The sequence below is a fragment of the Chamaea fasciata genome, unplaced genomic scaffold (assembly GCF_029207755.1).
Source record: "Chamaea fasciata isolate MVZ Bird 193981 ecotype frontalis unplaced genomic scaffold, bChaFas1.0.hap1 SCAF_2, whole genome shotgun sequence".
Taxonomy (NCBI): domain Eukaryota; kingdom Metazoa; phylum Chordata; class Aves; order Passeriformes; family Sylviidae; genus Chamaea; species Chamaea fasciata.
Genome location: NW_027094087.1, coordinates 92,305,884 through 92,331,908, shown reverse-complemented (window position 1 = coordinate 92,331,908; position 26,025 = coordinate 92,305,884). Strand labels below are relative to the sequence as shown.

Sequence of the window (26,025 nt, the reverse complement as noted above, 5' to 3'; positions counted from 1 at the left end):
GAGTTTAAAATGGGAAACAGTATAAATATACATTATCCTACTTGCAGTCCTTATTAAAAGTTGTGTTAGAACTGTGAGCAGCCTCAGGAGCTTAACTGCAGAAGCTCAAATGAGGTCTTAAGGAACATTTTTGCTACTCTTTCAAAGTCCATATTGTGACCTATTACAGCAGTATGAACAAGTGTCGGAAAAAAAGTATGTAGATTTTCTAGCAGTTTCATCAATACAGTTACATGGGAAAAGCCAGTACACCCCTGTTTCTGGCAATCTGGTTCTACAGACAATAGGCAAAGCAGATTATAGTCCCCTGTGCAGAAGGCTTTCATGTTATTTTTTGCAAGCTTGGGTAAGTATATTTTCTGGGGCTGTTCTTTATTAAAGCGTGTCACCGCAGTGCAATATGACAAATTTAGAAGACTTTTTTTGGTTTGTTTCAATTTTGTTTTTAATTTCAGGTTACATAATGGCTAACTTTTTACTTGGAAAGATTTTTCATGATATTCCATTAAAGTACAGTACTATAGGAATAAAGCACTTGCTTTAAAACACGTTTTAAATATTTCTTTAATGGCAGTAAGACACTCTAGAGTGTGACTTATGATGTCATAATTCACACCTAGTGTGTTCATTGGTCTCTTGGCCTTTGGCCTAACAATGCAGTTGGTAGGGAATTATTATACCATAATTCACACCCCACTGTGTCTTATTGCTTAAATAACCATACCCCCAGAGGTGTCTTAAAGCTACCATTAAAGTTTATATTGTGTATCAAAATGTGTTTACAGGGCTGGGAAAATATACTATTGACATTTTGAAATGTTGAAAAGTAGTTTTAGCAGAACTGTACAGTGCTTGTAAATTAATCTCCCCAGTGGAGTATGCACCAGCCAATTACAGTATTTCTTGAGTATATGAAGTCCTGTCTTGCACGTTAAGAAATAGCTTAGAAATAAAAAAAGCCTTATGAATTTAATATTCTGAAGGGGAAGATTAAACTCTATGGGCATGCTAATGCCCTTAATATCCAGTGAAAAATCTAAAAATATATTTCTATTTGCAATAAAGCAATTTCAGGATGCTGGGATTATCATCAGATAATCACTCCTCCACATTGTGCCTTATTGCTTAATTTTTAATATGTGAAAAAACCGAGACGCCTAACAAATCAATCTGTCCTTCAGCATAAGGTAAGAGGAATCAGTTACATTTTACACTTTAAAAAGTCATTGGTCTTAAAGCCAAGGGAATTGTGAAATCATATTAAGCCACAAAAAGAAGAAAAACAACATCTTTTGGCAGGAGATGTTTTTTAAAGCTTGTATACCTTACTTGTTATTCCTGAAATAGCACTTGGTGTTTTTGAGTTGCTGTAGTTACATTCCTGTTGCAGTTTTTAAGCAAAACTTTGTTTTTAAAAACTGATTTAGACATTCAGAGAAATACATGCACCGATATTTTTCAAAAGAACTGTGTACAGCATGAAGTGATAAGCCTTTTAAAAATTTGTATTGTTTACAAAAAAATAGTATGATTGTTGAGTAAGTGAATTGCATTTACCTTTTTTTTTTGCCAGTGATCCTTTTTTATTCTAAAAGGTTTAATTACTTTCATTAATAACTTTATTATACTGCAGATCCTTTGTGTGTGGGACAAAGAATTTCATTAACTTGTTAAGAAAGCATAATAGATTGTAGCATAGTTCTAAAGTGATAGTAATAGCCATATTAATTGTAGCTTTTAATTCTGCTGTATAGTATTGGCATCCCTAGTAATCCTGTTATTCTTATCTCTATAAAGCCTGCTAATATTTGAAATGCTCTGAGGAACTTTAAGTAAGTTTTGCCATTCACTTGTTAAATAATAAATGTAACTAAACTCTGTACAAATCAGTTTTCCAGAATGGTATTAAACATTTCATGGCTTTGTGTTTTAAATATATAATTTTTAAAAAGAAAACACTACCTGAGCATAACTATTTGACCATAGCTGAACAAAATAGAAGAAAATGCTTTTCTTCCAGTTCTGCTGTTCTCTGTATACTCAGGACTTTCCTTTTCAGAAGAAATAAATAAATCCCAGTTCTGGCTTATACTGTGGCTGTGAGAATTAGATCATTAGCAAAGACTGCCTGTCCTCCCCACTGTGGTTTGGCCTTTTCACCAATCCATGAATGTATGCTGGATCTGGTCAAATCATGCATTCTGCTGTGAAGCGTCATAGGCAAAAGTTCGGTCAAGTAATGATACGACTTTTTGAGAATTTTTGATTTATTACAGTAAACAAAACAACCTCATCTTGAATTAGTTAGACATATTTATTTCAACTTTAATTAGCTTGGTTTGGTGCTCATATATGTAAATAAAGTCCCCTCTTAGCACTTCCATATTTCCTTTCCTGTCAACTAAGCTTAGTTTTCAATCAGACTTTTATGATAAAAAAGAAAATATTCTTAAATGAAATTACAGTATAAAATTTATAATTATATTTTGAATAAAAAATCCTTTAAAATACTGAAATAAAATATTTCAGTATTTCAATATGTTTTTCACCTTTTCTAGCTGAAATTATGTGTTGGATGCAGTCTGAATTTACCCATAATTTCAACCCTTCACAAAGATACATTTTCGTAAATCCACTCTTCTCTGAAAAGACCACAATAATGGATATTTGTTTTGAGATGCAGGAGAATTGCTGAGGTCTTTTGAGTTATCAACAGGGCAAAGTTGACAAGCATGGGTATATTGCTGTCATAGCAATGATCATATGATGGATATTACCTAATGCTTGTGCCCTCACTCTGTTTTATTTGGGCTCTAGCCCCTTCTCAGTCTACCTGGATATGTAGTCACCTGTCTCCTGATACTCATTAGAGCACAGAAAGAAAAGTGCTGAATCTGTCATATACTCTCAGAAAAAGGGGAGAAACATGTTGCAGACTCTTTCTAATCAAAGCTTAATATAAATTACTTACAATTTTCCAAAAATAAGTATTGGAATGCAACCTCCTCTCTGTCCAACTGTGACCAAACCACTAGGCTAGAAAGTTGTGCCAATAAAATAGCCACAGCTATTAAATAAATTTTTATACAGATATAGCTCCTCTGTCTCACAACATGGTTCAACTTGGTGGTCAAGAAATTATTTCAAAACTAGGGGACTTGATTATGTATCCTTTCAGGAAGACAACTCCATGTGGTTTGTTAGAATGAAAACCATCTCTAGATGATTTTTGTGCAGACCCTCGCTAGATGAGTGGTTAAAGCCTTAAAAATCAGATAGGCAGGCAAGGAGTTGCCTAATCTGACAGGACTAAGATAAGAAAACATTCATTGGTGGATGGGGTAAGTTTGGGTAAATGCTTTGGAAATTTCCAGATATCATGACCTTCCTCATGGTTCTGACCAGTAGCCTGAATATAGATTTGGTCTAAATTCTTGCCTAATTAATCTAGTCCCAATCAGTCAATGCAATTAAAAATATCTTAAATACAAATTACTCCTCTAGTCATCTAAATTTATATTTTAGTAACATGATTACTGAAAGTATTTATTCACGTCTAGCTTTTACTAATGTAGCTGCCATTCACGTAATATGAATTTAGGCATTAGAAAAGGGAGAAAGTAAGAAAAAGGCAATATGGAAATAAGTGCATTTGAAACATATCTTCTATGTTCATGCTGAGACTGGGACTCCTTGGGCTTTAAAATTATGATAAGTAACATGGTAGATGCCACATCATCTGAGATCAAGACACTGCCCCAAAAGTAGCTCTCGTAGTTTAAATACTTCCTTCTGCCTTAAGCTTCTGTCCTATGTAATCCCTGAGTTCTCACGAGGCATGACTAGTTACCAAAGTCAGAGATCATGCAGAATGGAAAGGATACTTTTTTTATCTTCTGGGGGAGACAAACACCCAGACCTCAGCTTCCCTGAGGTGGGAAAGACATTCTATTTAGTTGATCAAAGGCACAATAATGGATGATTTATATCTAATATCCTGTGTGTGTTTGCTTTTCTGGAGGAGATGTAACACTCTGTAGCAGGCTTATTTTTTCAACAGAGGTTGATTTGTAGCTGGGGAATGTGGGTCTACCTTAAGTCCATGATTTTTCAAATTTTTTTAAATATTCAGTTAAGTTCAGGATTTGACCCTAGATAATTTTTGTGGCCCACGGATGATTTATTTATTTCTCTGTGTGTATAAGAGTCCTGCCAAACATTCAAATAAGATCTTCCAACCATAAAAAAAATTAATAAATTATCTAGTATTTTATGTAATCCCTGTATAGGAATAAAAGGCCAGATCCTAGTGAGAATTCAATTCCTATAAGGAAATTACACATGGCCTGCCTTTTAGGTGGCTTGCTTCAGGAGAGGTAGGCAGGACTAAACTGAGTTTCCATATTGGCTGTTCTGGGCTTCCAATTCCTAACTCCATCTGATTCCAATATTCTCTTCAAAGAGACGCTGTACTCAGGAGAAAAAAGGAGAATCATAGTTTTGTTTAGGTTGGAAAACACCTCTGAGATTGAGTCTGACAGTAAACTGAACACTGACAAGTCCGTCACTAACCATGTCCCAAAATGTCACATCTACAAGTCTTTTAAATACCTCCAGTCTAAACCTCCCTGGCACAACTTGAGGCCATTTCCTCTCATCCTATCACTTGTTACTTGTGAGAAGAGGCCAGCCCACGCCTTGCAACAACTTCCTTTCAGGGACTTGGAGAGGGTGATAAGGTTGGATTCCTGCACTGCCAAGGCAGGCTATGGAAACTTCTTTCTTCCACAGGTAAAGCTGCTTTCTGTCCAATCAGCCCCCAACTTGTTCTGTTACATAGGGGTTTTCCACTGGGAATCCAAAATACTAATTTATTTTTGAACAATGTTAATGTTCTGCCAGCCCATTCCTTCAGGCTGCCAGCATCCACTGTCACATCAGCCCTGTCCTCCAGAGATTTACTGAAGCATTGGCTCGTCTTCATCTTTCTGCATACACAGAATTTGCTGTGTGTTATGCACAAATGTATTGTTTGTATGGCTCATTAATAAAGATACTGTTTTCCTCAGTGTACCCTGAAGGAAAGCTACTATGTGGCTGACAGCTGGACTTTATGCTATTGTAATACACTTTGAACCTGGTGGTCCGGCTAATTTGCTGCCGAACGTGAAGTCCACCTACCTGAATCATATCTCATATCTGCTGTCTATGAGAGCAGATTGTAGGCTGCTCTCATAGACAGCAACTTCGGTTCACAATAAAGTAGATAAAGACATGGTTGAAAATAAGTTCCAAGAAAGTAATCATTAGCAAACAAGTGGGAAGGAGAGATTCCACATTGGATCTCTCCTTAAGAGTCATCCAAGACTCACTTCTTTTCCAAATAGTTGTTATTTGAATAGAAGAACTTGTATAAAACAAAGAGTGGCACCAAACTCCAATGAGTTTATAAGAATGCTGGGACAGAATTCAAAATGATAATGAAAAATTGCCAAAGGTTCTTCCACAGTGTGGGAATGTAAGAGATGCTCATTTTGCCCTCAGTGGTGAAAAGCATGCCCACAGTCTGAGACATGACAGGGCTTCAAGACTCAAAGATCTCTGGAGAGAGAAAATATCAGTTTTGGAAGATCATGTCTAGGAAACGAGTATGGTCTGGTGGAGTTTGTGTGTACTGTGCTGAGACAGTGATCTATGGCACGCAGCACTTGGCATGAAACAAACTGTATTGTCATAAGTGTGGTATTGCATGGAGATACACTTTGTGAATGTGTGTGTACATGCGTCTCTTTTGCTGCCTGTAAACTTGACATGTTCTCGTTAGGTGCTACAACAAATAAAGCCCTTATAGGAACACTGGGATTTTCAATTCAAACTTGACAAAAGCTCTGAAAATTCTCTTCCATTTTATATCTTCACATGTTCGAAACATTTTCCTTTCCCCTACAGTTCCTGATAGCTCCAAATCCTGTTATTTGAAAAATAATACTTCCTATGTCTCCCTTTACTTTTCATACATGAAAATAATAGGTGGATAAGAGTTCTGGAAGAAGCTAAAGAAAGATCTAGCTCTGTTTGGGTACAGTCAGAGAATATATCAAAGGTACCACTGAATAGGAAAGTAGTTTCACAAGATTGTGACAGTGGAAAATTAGGAAGCAAGTGATTTTATTACTCTCTTTGTTGCTGTTTTTTTTTTTTTATATGTTTTTTCATTCATTTAAGTTACAAACAATGACTTAAATTATGACAAAGAATCCTAGAATCCCAGAATTCTTTAGGCTGGTAAAGACCTAAGAACAAAGGTCTTGAAACTGCCAATATCCAGGAGTCAACTTTTCATCCAGATACCGCTATTACAAGATCTATTTTGCTTTGTTGCAGCCTTGACATGAAGGCACATGAAGATAAGATTGAGAGCAGCCCTGAGGAGAAGGACTTGGGGATGTTGGTTGACAAGAAGCTCAATATGACCCAGCAATGTGCACTCACAGCCCAGAAAGCCAACCCTGTTCTGGGCTTCATCCAAAGCTGTGTGGGCAACAGATTGATGGAAGTGTTTCTCCCCCTCTACCCTGCTCTCGTGAGTCTCCACCTGCAGTGCTGCATCCAGCTCTGGGGTCCCCAGCACAGGAAGGATATGGAAGAGTCCAGAGGAAGATGGTCAGATGGCTTGAGCTCCTCTCCTATACAAACAGGCTGAGAGAGTTGGGGTTGTTCAGCCTGGAGAAGAGAAGGCTCCGGGGTGACCTTATAGCACCTTCTGGTACCTAAAGAGGGCTACAAGAGATCTGAAGGACTTTTACAAAGGCTGTAGTGACAGGACAAGGGGTAATGGCTTTAAACTGATAGAGGGCAGGTTTAAATTAGATGTTAGGAAGATACCTACAGTGAGGTTTGTTGAGACACTGGAACAGTTTTCCCAGAGATATTGTGGGTGCCCCATCCCTGGAATTATTCAAGGCCAGGTTGGATAGAGTATTTGTACTCCCTTGTCTAGTGGAAGGTGTCCTTACCCATGACAGGGGGGTTGGAACCTGGTGATCTTCCACACCCAACCATAGTGTAATTCTAAGATACCACCATTCCAATATGGCAAGGTAATCATTCAGCTTTCAAGGTTATTGAGATTGCTAGCCATGAGTGAGCTGTGATAGCTCTCTAGCAGGTGATGAAGCCATGAATTCATTTCCCCACAGGATTTCAAACTGCCAACAAGTCGTAGTAAAAGTACTCACTTAGTTTAAGCATTGAATGTTGTCCTATATATAGAAGACAAAAGACATGCTGCTGCTTTCATAAATGTTCTTCTGAATTATAAATGATTACTTAATAGATATGAGAATGTCTCTCATCTTTACTGAGATTAGTTGGTCTTGAAGAGGCTACTTCATTATCAGAAACAAGTGGGAACCACCACAGAAAATCTTTCCCACACCTTGTCAGGGTCAAGTGACTAGCTCTGAGATCTCATTATGGCTTCTAATAAAAGCACAGCTCCTTATTTCTAATTGCAGAACCTTGTTCAGACAATTCCTAATTTAAACACATGTAAACACATAGAGGGATATAAAACCCACAGGTTATGACCCAAGAGCATTTGCACTTGGAAAGGGTCATTCAGACACACAGAAGTTTCTGATTTCAATCTGATCATTGACCCCCATAGAAGTGAACTTTAAGCAAAGTGTGCTCTGAAAACTTTTGTAGGCAAGATGCTTATGGTTTTGGAAGTTTTACTTTTCCCCCTGATTACAACGTAAGAGTCAGTGAAATAATCCAGTTTAAAACCTCAAATGTAGTGAAGCGCAAATGTGAAGAGATGAGCAATCAAGTCCCATACAGATAAAGATTTGGAAGTCAAGAGTGTTTTTGCTGTAGATTGAACAAGATGTGTCTGAAAATTACTGCTGAAGGATAGCTTGGTTCTGAGATCTGACAGGAATCCTTCTTGCTTCATAGATACAGTCATTCCATATGTTTAGCTTTACCTGCTCTTTTCAAGCCAAAAAACCCAGTTTGGCTACTTTTAGAAGTCCTGAACAGGTAACATGTAAACAAATAGCTGTGCTAGCTATTTCTAGTTGTGCTTCCTACTTCAGCTCAGTTGGATCACTGAGACTTTTTGCAGTGCAAATCAGGATAACTACTGACCAACAATTTATTCTCAAAAATTGAACTCTGCATGTGTTCAGTAAGTCAGTCGCAGTGCTTGTGAAAAATACTCCTTTTGTTCATCAACAATCTGATGCAAGACAACTTGTTCCCCTCGTTTGACTCTCACCTCCTACCCAGTCAGATATAGTTGTACTTCTACTGTGCTGTGCTAATATGTTTGAGGTACGTATTGAACACATTGATCCTTCAGTTTCTTTTACAGTATAAGAGTCATAACTTCTGTAGCATAATTTGTAATGGTAGTAAATTCACAGCTCTGTGATTGACAAAAACTGTTGATAGACATTACGTTCTGAAGCATTGTGATTAGAATGAAACCTCTTTCCCAGTCATACAAAGCACTGCGCACTCATGCTCATCATGTTATGAGGAATAAGTTTCAAACCTCTCGTCCTGCAACTATGAAACAGTATCTTTAATTTGAGCTTACTTGCGATTTTTCATAAGAAGCTTCAATGGCACCTGAAGGGAAATATATACTATGAAATAAGAATTGGATAACATTAACCAAAAAGTTTTTTTGATGCAAAGAAAAAACAAATAAAAACAACTTGAAACAATTCTGCTTTCAAATTCTTATCACTTTTCATTCAAATTGAAGTTTTTGACTTTCAGTATCAGAATAAAATGGAATTGAAGAAACATTTCCACTTCATTATGTGCAGCAAAAAAGGATTGACAATAGAGAACTATTTTCCACCTCTCATGTGGATATGGTCATTATTTATTGGGGGCTGTTTTGTAACACAATGACCATCTGTCAGTAAGCACTGAAAACACTCAATCATGCTAGCTGTTACTGCTAAAATGCCACAATCACTGACTGCTGTGAGGGATTAATAGATTTTTTTTTTTCACTAAGAACAATTATATATTTAGAAGGCCAAATTAGCTCTCATTGAAGTTGGTATAAATCCTGCTCTGCTGGAATACAGGTATCAAATCTAGATTTATAGAAAGGTAGCAGATGTCTGTCGTTGACCCAGACCTTTAACAGGAGGATATCAGGGAAGGAGCTCCTTTTTAATTCTTGATTTTTTTAAATACCTGTGACAAAAAAGAAAATGCTTAATTAATTTTCATAATGAAAATAACTGATACCATGTTTTTTTCCCACATTAAAAGGATAGCTCAGAATTATGATCTGCTTTTCTACAGAAAGGTACATATAGTTGTTGTTTGAGAGGTGCTGATTACAGTTGTTCATTAAGCTGTTCATTTGAATGTGGCATCACATTTCTTTGTGCACTTGGTTTGGAGAATGGATGCTCAAATGAACCAGCAGCTGCAGTCAGAAACACAGAATTAAAACTAGATGTAATTCTGCACAAACCAGGATAATTAAACCCTCCAGGGAAAGTCTGGAATGAGATTCGTTCCAGTGCAGCCATGTGATTACAAGTGCACCATTAACAATTTTTTTAGTATATATAAAGAGAAGCAGTTCCCTCAGGGTGGAAGAATGAGTGAAAAATATGGTCTATACATTGAAGGTCATATGCAACACAGAAGTAGCAAAATATTTCTTAATTGAAACCCCCCTCTCCGTATCATTTATTATGACCATGGGTAATAATTACTTAGCCTATTAAAATGCTTGACTCAGATATTGATTTAGTTAGTAAGTATCAGACATTTCAACTGAAGGAGGAGGAACAGGAAAGCAAAAGGAGGGAGTGATGGGGGAACCATAGTCTTTAAGGAAATTGAGTGTCTTCAAGGAGTCTTTGGAAACTGAAAAATATTTTTTGTTTCTTGGGCTACTGAGGAGCCTACAGATGCTCAGCATTTCCAACAGAAGGATCTGATATGTAAGGGAGCTGGTCCTTAAAGTTGCTATCTCATAAATCCTCATTCCCTTGTTGAATCCCATCTCTCATTTCCTATTTCTCTTTGGTGCTATGCTGACAAATGCACTCAGAAATTTGAAACAGGTAAGTTGTGTGCAAGTCTAATGCTCCCCTCTGTTTCCAAAGCCCCTATCATCCCATCACAAGGTGGTCAGACCTAGCAGCAGGCTGCCCAGGGAAGTGGTACAGTCACCATCCCTGGGAGTATTTAAGAAACAACCACACATGGCACTTTGTGCTGTAGTTTAGTTGACAAGGCTGTGTTTGTTCAAACAATGGTCTTGGAGATTTTTTCCAACTTTGATCAGTCTATGATTCTATGTGTGAGAGAGTAGGCAAAGCACGAGCATAGCAGGAACAAGAAAAGGGAAGATCATAGCATGCAGCCTGGCAGAAAGGGCACAGTCCTGCACGTTCTTTCCCTTCTTCCTTACATGCCCAGCATGGAGTGGGAGGAGAAGGAGAGAAAAAAATGAAGCTGTGTCATGTGGCCTGACAAAACCAAGGTCATTATAATGGTATTTGCCTGTACTTGCAGGTAGCTAGGAGTGAGTTCTTAAAGGAACAATCAGAAGCATTTACTTTGAAACTTTATATGTTCAGATCTTCACGCTTATCGGTCCCCAGAATTAAAGATCTTCTGAAAGCAACTGCACCTGGCCACCCCTGTGCCCTTGTCTCAAGAAAGCATGACAGCCACTCTCCCAAAAGGCCACCAGGTGTCATTTTGCAGCTGCATGCAACTACCTGTCCTTAGAGTATTAAACCTTTACTGGTTTGACCACATGCAACCTTATGACACAGTAGCATTTCGTGGGCTATGTAGACCTAGAGAGATTACTTAAATAGTTTGTAACATGAATATATCCTTTGCTTGACTTCTTTTCCAGTTTATGAGCTTCCTATAGGCTGATGATAATTTATCCAAACCTGTATATCACTCACAGTTTTTTGTCAGCCATTCATCTAAACAGATTATGTCCTGGCAGTCAAGCTCCACAGTCAGTCATTTTTGGAAGCAGGTGACTGGTCCCCTAAGTCACAAGGGATTGCTTCAGTTTCCTACTCAGATGACATAAGCCTTATAAACACAAGCTTGATTAAGTTACTAGGCTTTGAGTCACAGGCTGACAAAAGTAGGAGCGTGATAAGAAGGGCAATCCCACAAGCAGAAGACAAGGACAGGTTGATTAGCCAGTTGCCCTCAGGTGCAACTTTCACCTTAAACTTAGTAATAATTCACGGAGTCCTAAGCAGCAGGTTTCCAAGGGCTTGCAGTTCTGAGTATTGAGAAGAATTTTTCAAAAAATTTTTTAACATACAGCAAAATGATTTATGGGAATAACTGTAAAGAAGCCCCAAAGAGCTTCCAAAAGATTATGCTGTATCTTCCCATTTACATGAATATGGCTTTCAACTTCTTATGAGACTGATAACTGCTAAAATAATATACAGGACATTGTATTTACTGTGCTTTTTTTACATTATACATAATCTGACACCAGTGGGGCTGATGAGCTGTCTTAGGTTAAGACATGACACTGTATGACATTTAGCTTTTGTGATATGATGAGATAATGTGACATGACATGAGCATATGCCATGAACCAAAGGTCAGAATAGATTCAAACAGATACACCTGCTTTCAGCCTGACCAGTCACTGCCAATTTGTAAAAAAGTCTTCCAGACCACGCACACATTTCTGACAATAATTGATGGTCATGACATAGATGTATTAATTCACTGGCAGAAAAGCTTACCACCTACTTATCCATAACATCTTTCTATCTAATGGAAATTGATTAGAAAACATTTCTTCTTCTCAGAAGCTTTACTTACTTGCATATTTAATTTTGGGCAGCTGCTTGTGCAAGATTCAGAGAGATCATGCCTATACTGAAGGGCAGAATTTCCCTCTTTTGATATCCACTACTGGCTTGCACAGGAACAATGAATATGTTGTCTCTACTCATATGGCCTGAGGGATCACTTATTCTACACTTCCTGTCTTTGATGGTACCCTATTTCACCCAGTCCTGAACCCTCCATTCATTTAGGGGATTTGTTGAAACTTGCTGTCACTGTCTTCTTGTATGTCTTAATATTCTCTGGCTGAAGACCACAGCCTGAAGAGAAAAGGCAGATGGTACGTGACTATATTCAGTTTCAGGGATGAAGAAGCTGGCAGGCACTTTCACATCCCACAACTTCGGCAGAGCCAAAGGGACTTACCAAAACTGGGACTTGCACAGAATACACAGACACCCAAGGCTAAAACTGTGATCCTGCTCAGCTGTTCAAATTTTGCTAAATTCCATTTCAATATTTCAGTTTAAAGTTTTCCAAATACATTGAGTAACACCTCAGTTCATGCACAGCCCTGCTCAAGTCTTGGCAGATGGAAATAAGACAGTCTCTCTATTCCACAGCACTGACAGAGAATTATAAAATATGGCTGGACCTTGTCATGTGTGTCCTATGTAAGCTCAGAGTTCTTTCAGATGCAAAGAAGACCTTTCACAATATTGCAAAAAATAGAATGTTGGAGGTCAGAAAGCTAAATCATCCTTTCATGTACTGAGTCAGGGCCAATAAGATCTGCTCTCTGCAGGTCTTCACTGAAGGTCATAGGATCATGGAATCATGGAATCATAGAATATACCTAATTGGAAGACACCTACAAAGATCATCCAAGTCAATTCTTGACCCTTCACAGGACAACAGCAGGTATAACACCATGTGCCTGAAAGCATTTTCCAAGCACTTCTTGAACTCTGTCAGGCTTGGTGCTATGACCATTTCCCTGGGTCTGCTCCAGTGCCCAACCACTCTCTAGGTGAAACACCTTTGGCTGAAATCCAACCTAAACCTCCTCTAACTCCATTTCATGCCATTTCCTCAAGCCCTCTCACTGGTCATGAGAATGAAGAGATTGGTACCTGCCCTCCAATTTCCTCATGAGGATATTGAAGAGCACAATGAGGCCTTCCCTCTGTCTCCTGCAGGCTGAACAAACCAAGTGACCTCAGCCCAAAACTGCACAGATTATTCAGGGTAAGGCCACACCAGAGTAGACCAGGACCTGCTCTTATACACCACCAGTATATTATACACTGCTACAACTCCAGTTCCCTTTTCTATAGTTCCACCCTTCTAACAAGTAAGAATTTCTTTCTAGTACCCAAAATAATTATTTTTTATAATGAACTTGATTTCCTTACACTTTCCTTTGTGACTACACAGGTTCATTGCCTATTTTCACCTTTATATACATATGTTATCATGGTGAAGCCTTATTTGAGTGAGAGGATGGAGAAAAAAAAAAAAAGTAAACCTGAGAGTGGAGATATTTCAGGAATGTGTCTTGCAAGAAATGCTCATGGATTTGCCTGTTTTATCACAGTGTCCAAAGATGCTGAGTTTATGAACTGTAGCATTTTGAAACCAGATCTCTCAATGTAATACCACTGACACCAACAGATGCCTTTGTAGATTTGGATGTCAAGCTGTGATTCCTCTTACTTAAGTTTAACTGTCTAACAAGGAGATGAACACTTTAGGCTTTCTACACTGGCTGAGAAGCAAGCACATTTAAAGAACAATTTATTTCACCTTCTTGGATACGTGGCTTAAGGCATCCAATGTTTTCTGTTCACAACAGAATCAAATTGGAAAACAAGCTTAGATTATACTCAACTTTTAGCTTTTACATGTGGAAAGAGACTGACCTCAGCCCACTAAGTCCATAGAAATAATTTGTGAATAGATACTTCACAGCTGATAAGAAACAAAAGAAAAGCATTCTCAGAGCTCTCTCTGCTAAATATCACTGAGATTTCTACAGCTGCACATCCTAAACTTACCCATTTTCTGATATTTACTTTTAATACTGATATCATCCTCATTTTGCCTAGAAAGTCAATGAACCTTCAAGACTAGTAACATAAGAAATAAAACAGATATTTTCATTATGCTAGTCAATTCTTGTCTGTTATTAGTTGTTTTTAATTATCTTGCTTATGAAATGTAAAGTCCTAAAAGATCTGGACACTGCCTTATTGTTTACTTTTTTTACCCATTTGTCTGATCCAGGTTTGTATATAGACCTTTTTCTTGATGTAAAAGTTTTACAGCAGTCAGAGCAATTTGATCACCTGGAAAGGTTGGATAGCAAAGTAGCAGTTAGGTGAATAAATAAAAATGCCTCTTTGTACTTCGTGTTAGGCTTTAACCTCAAGAATTTTAACTGAAAATATTGGTTAGGCCCTCAGCTGTGGCCTGAAAATATCCCCCACTCTGTGGAGAAGGAACATTTTTCTCATTGTCTCTGCTTCCTTAGCCCTGCTCTGACATATTGCTAAATCTGAAAGAGGCTTTAAGCTGCCATTTTTGTATTCACTGTTACTAATTATCCTTTCACTTCTTTGATTGTGCTTTTGTTCCTTTAGTTCTCAAAACTGAAACTGATTATACCAGCTTCTTGTTTTTATTTTTATTTTGTTCTGACATAAAATGACAAATGTGGTGCAATGCACATTCTCAGAGGAAAAAGCACAGTATAAAGGAAACTGATTATGAGACTGTTTTAAATAAGTGCACTGTTCTCATAATCAAATATTAGAGAGAGGATTAAAAATTGGTTTTGTTTTTGTCCCTATAATCAATTCAAAGTTAATTGGATTCAGTATTTGTCCTTTTTCCTATTGATTTTTTGTGTTATCGTTCCTGTTTGATTGCTGGTTTTCTAGCATGTCTCAGGCTTTTTGGATATTATTTCCTCCTTTTTTTTTTTTTTCCTTCTCCCATTTAGCTGCTTCTAAATTCTTTTTAATTAAAAAAAAATGTAATCACAGACACAATATTTTATCTTATGATTACTGGGCAGGCAGTATCCCCTTTCCCTCAAAAGGACCATCTAGGGTCAAACAAGGTTATGTGGTGAATTCATATGCATGAACTGCACTGATGAAGGTCACTTTGGCCACAAAACCATCACAGAAGAGTCTTTAATGAACATTCTGTTTGCGTGCAAAAAAAGTTGAGGTTTCTCTTGACTAAACAGATCTTTAAGTACTCTAAACCAGAGTCTTCAGGAAAGCAGAGTAATGTGCAGATGCAAGATTGGTTGCATGCTCATTCTTCAAGTGTCTGGACATTTGAGCCATGGTCTCCTGTACAGACTGTGCGTGCTCTGAAATATCTAAAGAGCTATATTGAGAGTTAAGGCATAAAACGTATCTGTGTCCTCCTGCTGCCTTGACCACTTGCTGCCCACCTGCCAGCTGCCTCTGCGGTTTGCTTGCTGCTGTGTTCAGTGGTTTAGAATTTACATTCCAGTCACAGGGACGACTGGGAACAAGAGAACAAGAGGAAACATAGCAAGGATATCCCCTCCTGTTGTTATGCAAACCCCGATTCCTCTGATATTCCTGTGACAGCTTCTGAATGCTGGGGTCTGCACATTATTAGAATATTTAATATAATCCTAAATGACACTACAGGAAAGTGAGTTAGTCCCTCTTATCTCCTTGACAATTCTCTAGATTAACACTTGCTGCAGCTGCTATTCCAAAAGTAACTTTCTGATGAGGTCACTCTGCAAGGATGACACCTTGTCTTTATTTGCTGGAAGGTACTACAGCAAAATCTTGGAAGGTACCATAGCAATTAGATATTAAAAATGTATTTTGAGTACATTTACTTAAAATAAAAAAAATAAAGAGCCTCCAAAACAAACAAACTGAAAATACATTCACTTCACTACATGGCTTTACAGTCCTGCACATATGCCACCTTTTTTTCCTTGCTGTCAAACACTGTGAACAGCAGCAAAAAGTAAAAAAGGCAATGAGCCTTATTTCACAATGCCATGCACAAGTCTAACTCTTGTATCATTCATTCCACAAATCTTCTTGATGACTGGATGTTTGGTTTGTGAGGAAATTAAGTTCCTTTAATATCTTCCAAGAGAGTCTGGCTTTTCAAGGTTGATCTTCTCAAGGGGCACCTTCATCAGCAAGTTTTGGAAAGCATCAGAGCCAGGGAGACCTTTTTCTGCTGCGTTGACAAGGGCGTGCACATCAGTTCTATAGTTCTTGACACTCCAAGACAGACCTCACACGGTGTTAAACCCACACATCAGTTGCTATTTTGAAAACTGCCCTGTAGTACCAGGCATCGGAATTGCTTCAGCAGCAATGCAGAACTCAACTTCTGGTCTTGGACCAGCTTTTGAAAAGAAATCTGAAGCAAGATCCTGAAGAGAAGCTGCATCAGAGAGTTCAGATCCAATTGCCTTCAAGCATTTTTTCACTCAAGCAGAAAAGTAATGTGCTTCTAACAGAACAATCTTAAATGGAACACAAAAGCACTGTTTTATCAAAAAAATAATAAGTAGGACTCTCAAGGTGATTTCACACCAAGAGAAGATGAAATTTTAACAAGAAGAAATTGCTTTCAGAAAGCAAAAGTTTTGCATTTGTAGTACTTTCTTCTATGAACAAAAAACTAGCATCTTCAGTTTCTAAATCAAAATATGAAAGTATTTTAGAGCCTGTTAGACTAACAGAGGCAATTTTTTCTAGGCTTTTAAATCTAGAATGGTGATGACAGGTCAGGGGGTGAGGGGTTAGATTATGCCAAACACCACCTCCAGTAAGCTGTGTAAACACAACTGCATGAAATTTGGTGCCTTAGATGTTCTGCTGGTGGGCTATACAATTTGATTCTATCCATAGAAAAATCTGTCGTCCATGGGAAGCAACTTCTGTTAAACAGAGTGGGAAGACTTATCTTGTACCATCTGTCCCATGGGGAACAAGCCACACAGTCTTCAGAGAATAGGAGCTAGTGGTTGCTCCCTTTCTATATCAGAGAGAAATGAAAATCAAAAGTGTGCATCTTTCCTGACACCCCATTGCTAATTTATGGTGATACATAATCTGCCCTTCAGTGTAACCATGTTGTAACAGATAACATTGCATGGAAAACTGAAAGGTACCATGTGGATTACTGAATGCACATCCCCTGAAATGCAATGTTACTTCAACATCTAACAGGTACTATTGTGTTAATCTGCAGATTCCTCTTGTAATCTAGAGAACTAGAGAAGCAATCCTTTAGTTTGGAGTAAAAATAAATTTAGCAGCTATTACTATACATCTACAATTTGTCAATGTCCTTTAACCTTTCCTGACTGCCTTTATTTTGAAGTAACTTTACCTTTCGCTATAACATATAAGCTGACATTGGCTGCCATTCACAGAGAGCATACATATCCAAAGCTTCTCTGTCTTGAGATATATGGATTTTTTTCCTAAACCTAGAGTGACTAGGAGCATTAACTGGTAATTTTTTCTTCTCCAGAAAAAATAAAAAGTTCTGCCAAAGAAATGCAATCTTGACAACATCCAAACACATACTTACAATAATACTTTAAACAGTACAAAGCACTAGTGCTGCAGGTAGATGCAGTTCTGTCTATCTTCCTCCCTTCCCTCACCCTCCTCACCTCCACTCTGTGCACCCAACCAGTGCAAACTGATATGGCTGTGTGAGGAAAAGCAGCAGGAAACTGGCTTGAGCTCTTGTAACAGCTAGTTTCAAACTGGATCAGTTCTCTGATCTGCCTTTTCAAGACACCATGCAGATGGTTCTTTTGGTGCCAGAGCCTGCATGGTGCAAAGGGCAGGAAAACATGGGAAAGAAAAGAAGGTGTAGAAAAGAGGAAGTTGCAACTTGCAGGAGCATTGCCTCCTCATTGTGGTGCTGGGAAAACCACAAATTTAACCTAATGTTGGAAAATGTAGCTAGACTCCATCCAGATTAAGGCAATTCAAGAGATACTTGGGTTCCCATTTAGTGACAGAATGGCAGATTTTCAGGAAGTGGACAGCCCTTGCTCTAACAATAATAAAAAACTAAATTACTATTTTCTGCCTGGCTACTTAGCCCTGTCTCTTTGCAGTATTTGGCCTGCTCTTAGCTGAGTCCTAGATCAATCTCATGGAAGACAAAATGTCATTGAACAGTTCAGTGAGACAGATGATAAATTGAAAGGACATTTATTGGAAGGTGTAATGTTTATTTCTGTACAAGTAAGATGAAAAATAATGAAGCGTATAGATATTTTACCTATTGGCATGCATTGATCACTGTTGTTACTCAAGAGGGAAGTAAGTTTAAGATCTTGCCTTTATCTGACACATTATTGACTACTCAGGTCTGTTCTGTTTCCAACAGACAGACAGAAACCAGGGTTAATATCCATCATGTGATCCAGAGTAGCAGTTCCAGTAATCTTCTTCCTGGGCAAAAAGCGAATCCCTTTTAAAGTGACTGCAAATGCCCCAAAGTCAGAAAGATCTAAGAAGGAGTAAATAAAGTAGAAGAGGGCAGCCAACTCACATAGTTTCCATGTCATATTCTCACAGTCTAACATTCTGTTCTCTCCAAGGAGGAAATAACAATATAATGTACAGCCCTGCCACTACTGCTATTAATATCTTGGAATGCATCCAGAAGCACATGGGTGCAGGAGAATACTCTGTTCCTGGTAATCACATAAATGTTTAGATGTTTTTCTTTACGAGGCTGAGTCTGGATTTCTTTTATATGCTGCACTGCAGAAGTCCTTATTTTCCAGCTCCTCGAAGGCTGGACCAGTCAAGCTTCCCTTTCAGAAGTACTACAAGTTCCAAAACAATGTATGAGTTATTTTAGCTATTTTAGTGCACTAAAAAAAAAACCAAAACAAAACCAAAAAAAAAAAAAAAAAAAAAAAGGCAGTGAGGGAGGATGGAAAGTAAAAGAAAAACAGAAAAGGAAACCAGGACATAGTGAAAACAATTCTTCCTAATGTTTAGCAGAATATGCACAAGCAATTACCCTAGGAAAAGTGCTAATGATTTAAGATTACCTTAAAAAGGTAAAGTTTCTTCTCAATACACAGCTACACATAATTTACATACTTGTGGTATCTCTGAAAATTCTTTCCTCAGAGGTTTTCTATGGGCAACTCACCCAGTGTAGCCTGTGAGGCAAATGCCTCAACGGCCAGCCAGGAACCTCCCCTACAGGTGCAATTGTTCATCATTAGGCACACCTGAGCTCTGGAAGGACACAGGGAAAGACTGACTTCTTCAAGACAGAAGTGAAAAGTGGCCTCCAAGCACAGGCTATAAATAGTTGGGACTGTTTTACCTGTACTGCCTGAATTTTTTTCTTTCACTAATTTAAAATTAAAACCTAATAGTAAAAGTAAAAGAAAACCAAGGGGCAAAATGCTACATCCAGTCCATAAGTAACATCTGGGCTGACTGAAAGTATACAGTTGAAAGTAGCCTGTGAGCCTTGACTTCCCTCCAAGAGCACCCACACAAGTGATGTACCTGCTCAGCCTGGCTGTGCATTGGCTGTGTCACAAATGGAGCCAGTTCTGCTCCAGTGGGATTGGTTCCCTCAAATACTGTTCACACAAATATTGATTTGGGTCCTGAAGCAACAGAGCTGTATGTGAGTGTGATACCTGAGGCTTTAGCCCTGCCAGAGCCATGCTGGAGGAGGTAGTGCCTTGCCTCCTGCACTCATCCACAGCCACAGAGCCCTGCTATGAAGCCACAGGGTCATTCTGGGTGGCACCCCTCCCTAGGGAGCTCTCTGGGGACATGGAACACTGCAACCGCAGCACAGGCATACTATGCCAAACCATTTCCCGGAGAAATCGGAGCTCCTCTGTCTTTGAGCCTGTAGTAGATGGATTCCACTACCTCAGCAAGCTGTTCTGAACCTTCCTTACACTTAGACTGCTTCCTCTTAAAGTAGTGCAGACACACTATTGAAAACAGCCCCCATAGTCTCCACTCATTCTACTGGTGAACCCAAGAGTAGCTTGTTTTTTCATAAATTCTAGAAATTTATGGAAACGATACAGCAAATGATTTTTTCCTGCTAACATTATTGTTATAGCAAGATATCTGAAAACATAAGATTTTGTATTCAGACAAGCTTCCTCTGAGAGCTCTAGCTATAAAGATATTAACAATTTTGTCTCTTTGGGCTAGATTTTTCATAAAATCCTTTCCAGAGAGTGTTCAGAAATCTCATTTTGCAGTCCAATGAAGGTTGCATTGAGCACTAATGGGCTGGCAAGATGCTCAGACATGGTTTTGTCTGAAGCAGAGAAACATATTTGGTGCTGGATAGGAATCCAGAAAGCAGAAGGTACTGTACTCCTGGGGTTTACCACAAGCAGGTAGAAAAGGGCTGAATTAAACATCTGAACATTTGGCCAGCTGTCAAGGATACCGATTGGAATGTTCATTTGGATTTGTCAGTTTGTTTTCTCAATAGATGTATTAGTAAATTTGTTTCTGACTTAGTTGAATTTACAGTGACTGGACTACTCAGTAAATGTGAAACAAGTATTCAGCATAGTCAAACAAGATCCAAATATATTAATAGATCCATGATCAGTTCACTGTAATTCTGTAGGGAAGAAAAGGGAGGGAAAAGGCATTTCTTCCATGACAGTGGAAAGAAACCTTTTGGATTTACTATTCCTGACTTAATAATTAGAAAGGAATCTGAAAGCAATGCTGCTCAAAAAATATGACCATGGAACACACCATGCAGTTTCATAGCCTCAGTACGTCTTGTTCCATCATAAGGAAAAAATTTCTTGTAATTTATTTATTGAATAAATAAATTCTTCTTATTATTTGTGGACATTTTTAAGTAGGATGAAAATTTCATAGATTTCCTTATCACTCATTTTTCTTCAAGTGAAAGCAAAGGGCCACCATGGACCTGGGCAGAAACAGATGCATGAGGACAGCACAAGATCAACATTCCTGACAGAACTTACGCAAATCACACAGAGGTGACAGACTGTGAAAGAATTATGTAGACTCCAAGTGCTCACAGTAACAGACATGTCAAATAAAAATATGTAATTAAGCCTGAAAAGCACAGTCCGATGTATCAAAAATTTTACTTCCATTTAATAGACTTATTTCATATTCCCAGGAAACATGCTTAAATCTTCAGGTAATAGCCACGGACATTAATGGAGGGAGAAAAATCTCCATTTATGTCTTGTTTATAAACACTACCCTACTTCAACAGTTCCCTCTCTATCAAGAGGAAAGGAGAGCTCAGAGTACTCCCAAGGACAGAGCAGAAAAGACTGAAATGGTAATCTTTCCCAAGCTGGCTTGATGAAGAAAAAGAAGGACAAAAGAAAAGAAAAGAAACATACAACTAGCAAAGCACTCTTCACACAAAACCCTGAGAACTTGTGCCTCTTTTGACCTGCTGCCATGATTTGGAGGTGGATAAAGAAGAGACATGAGCAATTAAAGGAAAGCAGCAAATACTTGTGCCTTATTCAACACACAATTACCTGTTGCAAATACCCTCAAGTGGCTAGTGCCCCTAGGAGCATTTGTTGTTGTTGAAAGCCTGTGGGCATTTTTGTACACAAAATAACAATGTGCACTCAGAGCAAGCCCACAGTCCTTAGTAAAAAGTAGATCTGTCACTCTGTTCACCCAGTTTTGCATCCAGCTGGGCTAAAGATAAGAAACCTTTTACAATAATTGCTGTTCTAGGATCCTGGATACAGTTAGCTTATCAAGGGGGACCAAAGAATATGGAAATGCAGGAAAGCAGTCAACATCAGTGTAGCTAAAACATGCAAGGAGAGAGTATGAAATACAGTCACTTCATCAGCCACAGCACCAAGCAGATCATACTTGGACCTAAGATAAGTCCCTTTCAGCGCTATGACACCAAATGGCTGAAATTACCACTGGAAAGTAAAAGCAGTAAGAGCAATACTTTTTACAGTGTCCTGAAAGTCCCCTTAAGAAGATCAAACTGTTAATACAAACAACTGGGGTCACTGTGGGTAGGAGCTGGTATGAAGATGATCTATTTCTATTCAATATTTTCACTCTGCTAGAAGTGGCCTTCCGCTACAGAAGTAAGTCCTTTTGAGGAGGAGCAGTGTTTGTGATGAGCTGCTTATCTCCTCAGTGTTGTGAATAGGTCACTGTGGACCCCTCAAATGTATTCCTGTGGTGCAGCTACTGCTGTCAATGAAACAGCTTTAAAAAGTTTAAGCTACAGATAAAATAGCTACTGATGAAGGAAAACGTTCCAGTCAGAGCAACACAAAGCTCTTCAGAAGCTAAAGAAAGAAGGACACATATCCAGGCCCAATATGTCCTGAATGTTGCAGTTATAGCATTCATAATAACTACTTACAACTATCAAGTATCTCTAATGTTTTTTTCTCAGCTTAGATGTATCATTAAACTTCACTGCCAACTGTTGAAGGTCCTAAGGTATCATTTTGAGATAAAGAACTGTCATTACAGTGTGTTTGTGACTTGTGTAAACAACATTTAAATATGAATCTTACAAGTGTAACATAAAGGAAAGATAGAGGAATTGAATGTGAAGCTCTGGTTACTAATGGCAGACACTGAATTAAAATAAAAACCTCCTTGTCTATTAGGTTTTTCTAGGGATACTCTGAACAATTTGAAGAAAGCAAAACCTTATTAACTGAAAACTAATTATAATTAAAGTGTTTATGGCTGGTTTGCCTGATTAGAAAGCAGCTGGGAGGAGTATCTTTGAGGAGTCCTTTTTCTTCCTCAGGCACAGACTGAGAAAATTTATGGGACAAGCAGGAATTCTGCTTATGCCCCTCATACTCTATGCACTTATCTGTTTATGCATCAGAAGGATTCAAAGCTATACATAGGCACTCCTATGAGATAACATTGACCTAAATTCTTTATGGGGAAAAAAATACACTTTTCCTTAAAGTAGCTATCAGAGACTGATGACAAGTTCGCATTTACCAACAAAAATGAATACTTTTTGCAGTGGTTCCTTCTACTACATTCTACTTTCAGAAGTTTGTGAGCAAGTTAACAGAGACTCCTAGATAAATGTATCCAGGTTGATAGGCTTATCTAAACTCTTCCTCATCATACCGCAGAGGCCATCAGCCAAAAAATCTCTGTGGTATTTTGACATTTAAACACCAACAAATGAAAACTCCATGCTCTGATGAAGAAACTTTTGTGATTAATTGCTTCAGAGGGGATCATGTTTGGTTACATGACCCTCCATGGAACAGCAGCAGGAAATAGGTTGTTTTACATAGATATTAACATAGAGCAGAAGGAAGCTGCCAACAAGTTTAAGATCTGAACATTGACAGAAGTAATTGAGCAGCTCTGTAGAGTGTTTCATGTCAGCTGAGTATCTGATATTATCTTTGGTACTACTACCAAATGTCCATTTGGTTCACAAAAGATGAAAAGTACCTCTGGATGAATAGCAGTAACTGTGCCAGGTGAAATACAATTCAAATAAACATTCACATGAACACCAGTTCAGATACCTGTTCTGAAAGGTAAAGAACAACCTGTGCTTTCTAAAAGATCTCAAAGTTCTGGATCAGATTAATAATCTATAAAAGCAGATTTATGTCTCCCTTTGTATGCGCAGAAGGCAAAATCATCTTTTTATATTCAGAGCACCATAGATGCCATTACAGAGCAAACAATACCACATGAAGACTCAATTCTCTCAGTATTGCTTTCAGGTTCAGAAGAGGAATGAGTTGATGGATCTCAGAGCCCCTCACCACTCAATGCTATTTGACAATTTTTGGCAGACTGAGGAATTCCAGGCAAACTGTCAGGGTAGTTAAGTATGGATTGGATTATCGAAGCCAAAAATTCTTACAAACAGCTTATGAAGAGAGAATCACATCTTTTCACTCAAGAGACAAAATTGATTTCTGAGTTTTGGAATCTGAGAAAATGAATACCTACATCAACATCCAAAAAGGTAAATTTACATGTCTCCAATTTCCCACCCCTGCCAGTATAATTCTCTTACACAGAAAAAAAACAGGTACAGCATAGATGGACAGTAAGTAATAAGATTATTTGGCAAGATTAAACCAACCTGTGGTTAATAATGAAAGGACTCAAGGGCACTGAGCTCTGATTGAACTGAAGTTCAAACTTTTTTTGCCATCTGCTACAACAAAAGGGCCTTTTGACTGTGCATCATTACACAGCAAAAATTCAGTCTTGCTTATGTGATGGCTTCCACTTTCTTTGTTGCATCTCAGTAGTCAATGATTAACTATGAGTGTACATAGTGTTAACTCTAAGTCAGACAATATGCCATTACCTTGTAGAACAAAGGGGAAATTTCATTATCTTTTCTGGAATCTAAATGAATCATTTTGTTCTGGTGAGATGTGCTTTGAGCATGTCTACTCTGAGTAAATATTGGTCTTGTTTTTTAATTCATAATCACTCTGTCACTGGTATACTTGGTGGTCAATACAAAATGCCTACACATGAATATTCCAAAATCAGTTTTAAGCCAATTACCTGAGGTACAGAAACAGCCATACTATGCTGATGACGATTTTGGGGCAGGATGACAACTCTGCCCTTCAACTCATAGGTGTCAGTGAACCAGATGGGAGGTTAGCCTGCCCTCACCTACTCCTAATTCAGATACATTTGTGTATGCACACTGCCAGATTAAAGGACAGCTTTGATATGCCACAATCACAATAACCATAAAGCCTGGCTCAGTTTTGGATCAGATGTGAAAATAATTTTAGTAAGACCCATATAACCAACCATATTTTTAATGAAAGGTGTTTTAGAAAAGACATTAAAGTAAGCCTCTCATTTTTTCATATGATAAAATTACATAGTATTGTGACTTGAGATGATAAATACTTCTTATTTTTCTCAGCTCAAAATAGGTTTTAAAGGATACTCATGTTTTGAGGTTAAAAATAGGGGGCGATTCAAATGTTTGCTCTATATTTCTACTCCCTCAGACTCTGTATAAAAGTGTTGGAAATACTGCTGTGGTGGGTTGGGCCCAGCCAACAGCCAAACACCCACCCAGCTGCTTGCTCACTTCCCTCTCCCACAAGACAGGGCGAAAAAATGAACTAAAGCAAGATGTCTTGTGTATCTAGATAATATCAGTTTCATAGAGAAAACAAAAGCTGTGGTCATAAGCCAAGCAAAATATGGAATTAGTTCACTACTCTGCATTAGCAGGCCCATGTCCAACCAATTCCTGGCAAGCAGGGTCTCAGCACTTGTAGTGCTTGCAGGGGAAGACAAACTCCATGACCACAATTATCTTTCTTTCCTCCTCCTTGCCCTGAGCTTTTCTTCCTAAGAGGCATCACATGGTTTGGAATAATTTTGGTCACTTTGAATCTGCTATTTGGGTCTGCTAGGTTTCCATTCTCAGCATCTCTCCTGTCCCTCAACCTACCCACTTTTGGATGTGTGTGGGAAGAGTGGAAACCCTGATTCTGTGCAAACACAGTTCATCAGTAGCCAAAACTTCAGGGTGTTAACACTGTCATAGAATTCCCAAAAGGCAAAGCACAACACCATACAGGTTGTTGTGAAGAAGGTTAAGTCCATCCCAGCCAGACCCAGTACAACTGTTAAAGTTGGTGAAACTATTCAGAGATAAAATACATCTCACCCCAGTTTTAAATACTTTTATTAATGGGGTTTTGTGGGGCTTTTTTGGTCAGACTGATTATTAATGTTTTTGTTATTATTATCATCATCATCTTTTATTTTTTTAATATTATCAATATCATTATCATTATTATTATTTTCTTGCCCATACTACTACTCATATATTCAGAAATTTGCACTTCTCTTTTATCCTGATTACTAACCTGAACTCTGCAAGCAGCTGCTCAAAATGCACTAAACAATGGGGCTGTTCTAGGAAAACAGGCCCTGTAGCCACTGTACATTAATAATATCATAGGTATTTTACTCTTCTTTTTTTTAATTCAGTTCTCATGATTGATAATTATAAAGATCATCCTGAAAGATGATAAAGCAGTTTTTCTTTTCAGAAGAGTGATTTTGGATTTGTTTATTTGCTATTTTAGCCATGTCA

At 38.2% G+C, this 26,025-nt stretch overlaps 1 long non-coding RNA gene across 1 annotated transcript; it reads right to left on the bottom strand.

The window, feature by feature from the left end:
- Window positions 1-18,096: 18,096 nt before the first annotated feature.
- Window positions 18,097-19,031, bottom strand: LOC136286067 (uncharacterized). The gene is made up of 3 exons (XR_010719724.1): window positions 18,947-19,031; window positions 18,436-18,715; window positions 18,097-18,335 (listed from the first exon to the last, which is right to left on the bottom strand). It is a non-coding gene; the product is annotated as an uncharacterized lncRNA (long non-coding RNA).
- Window positions 19,032-26,025: the final 6,994 nt, after the last annotated feature.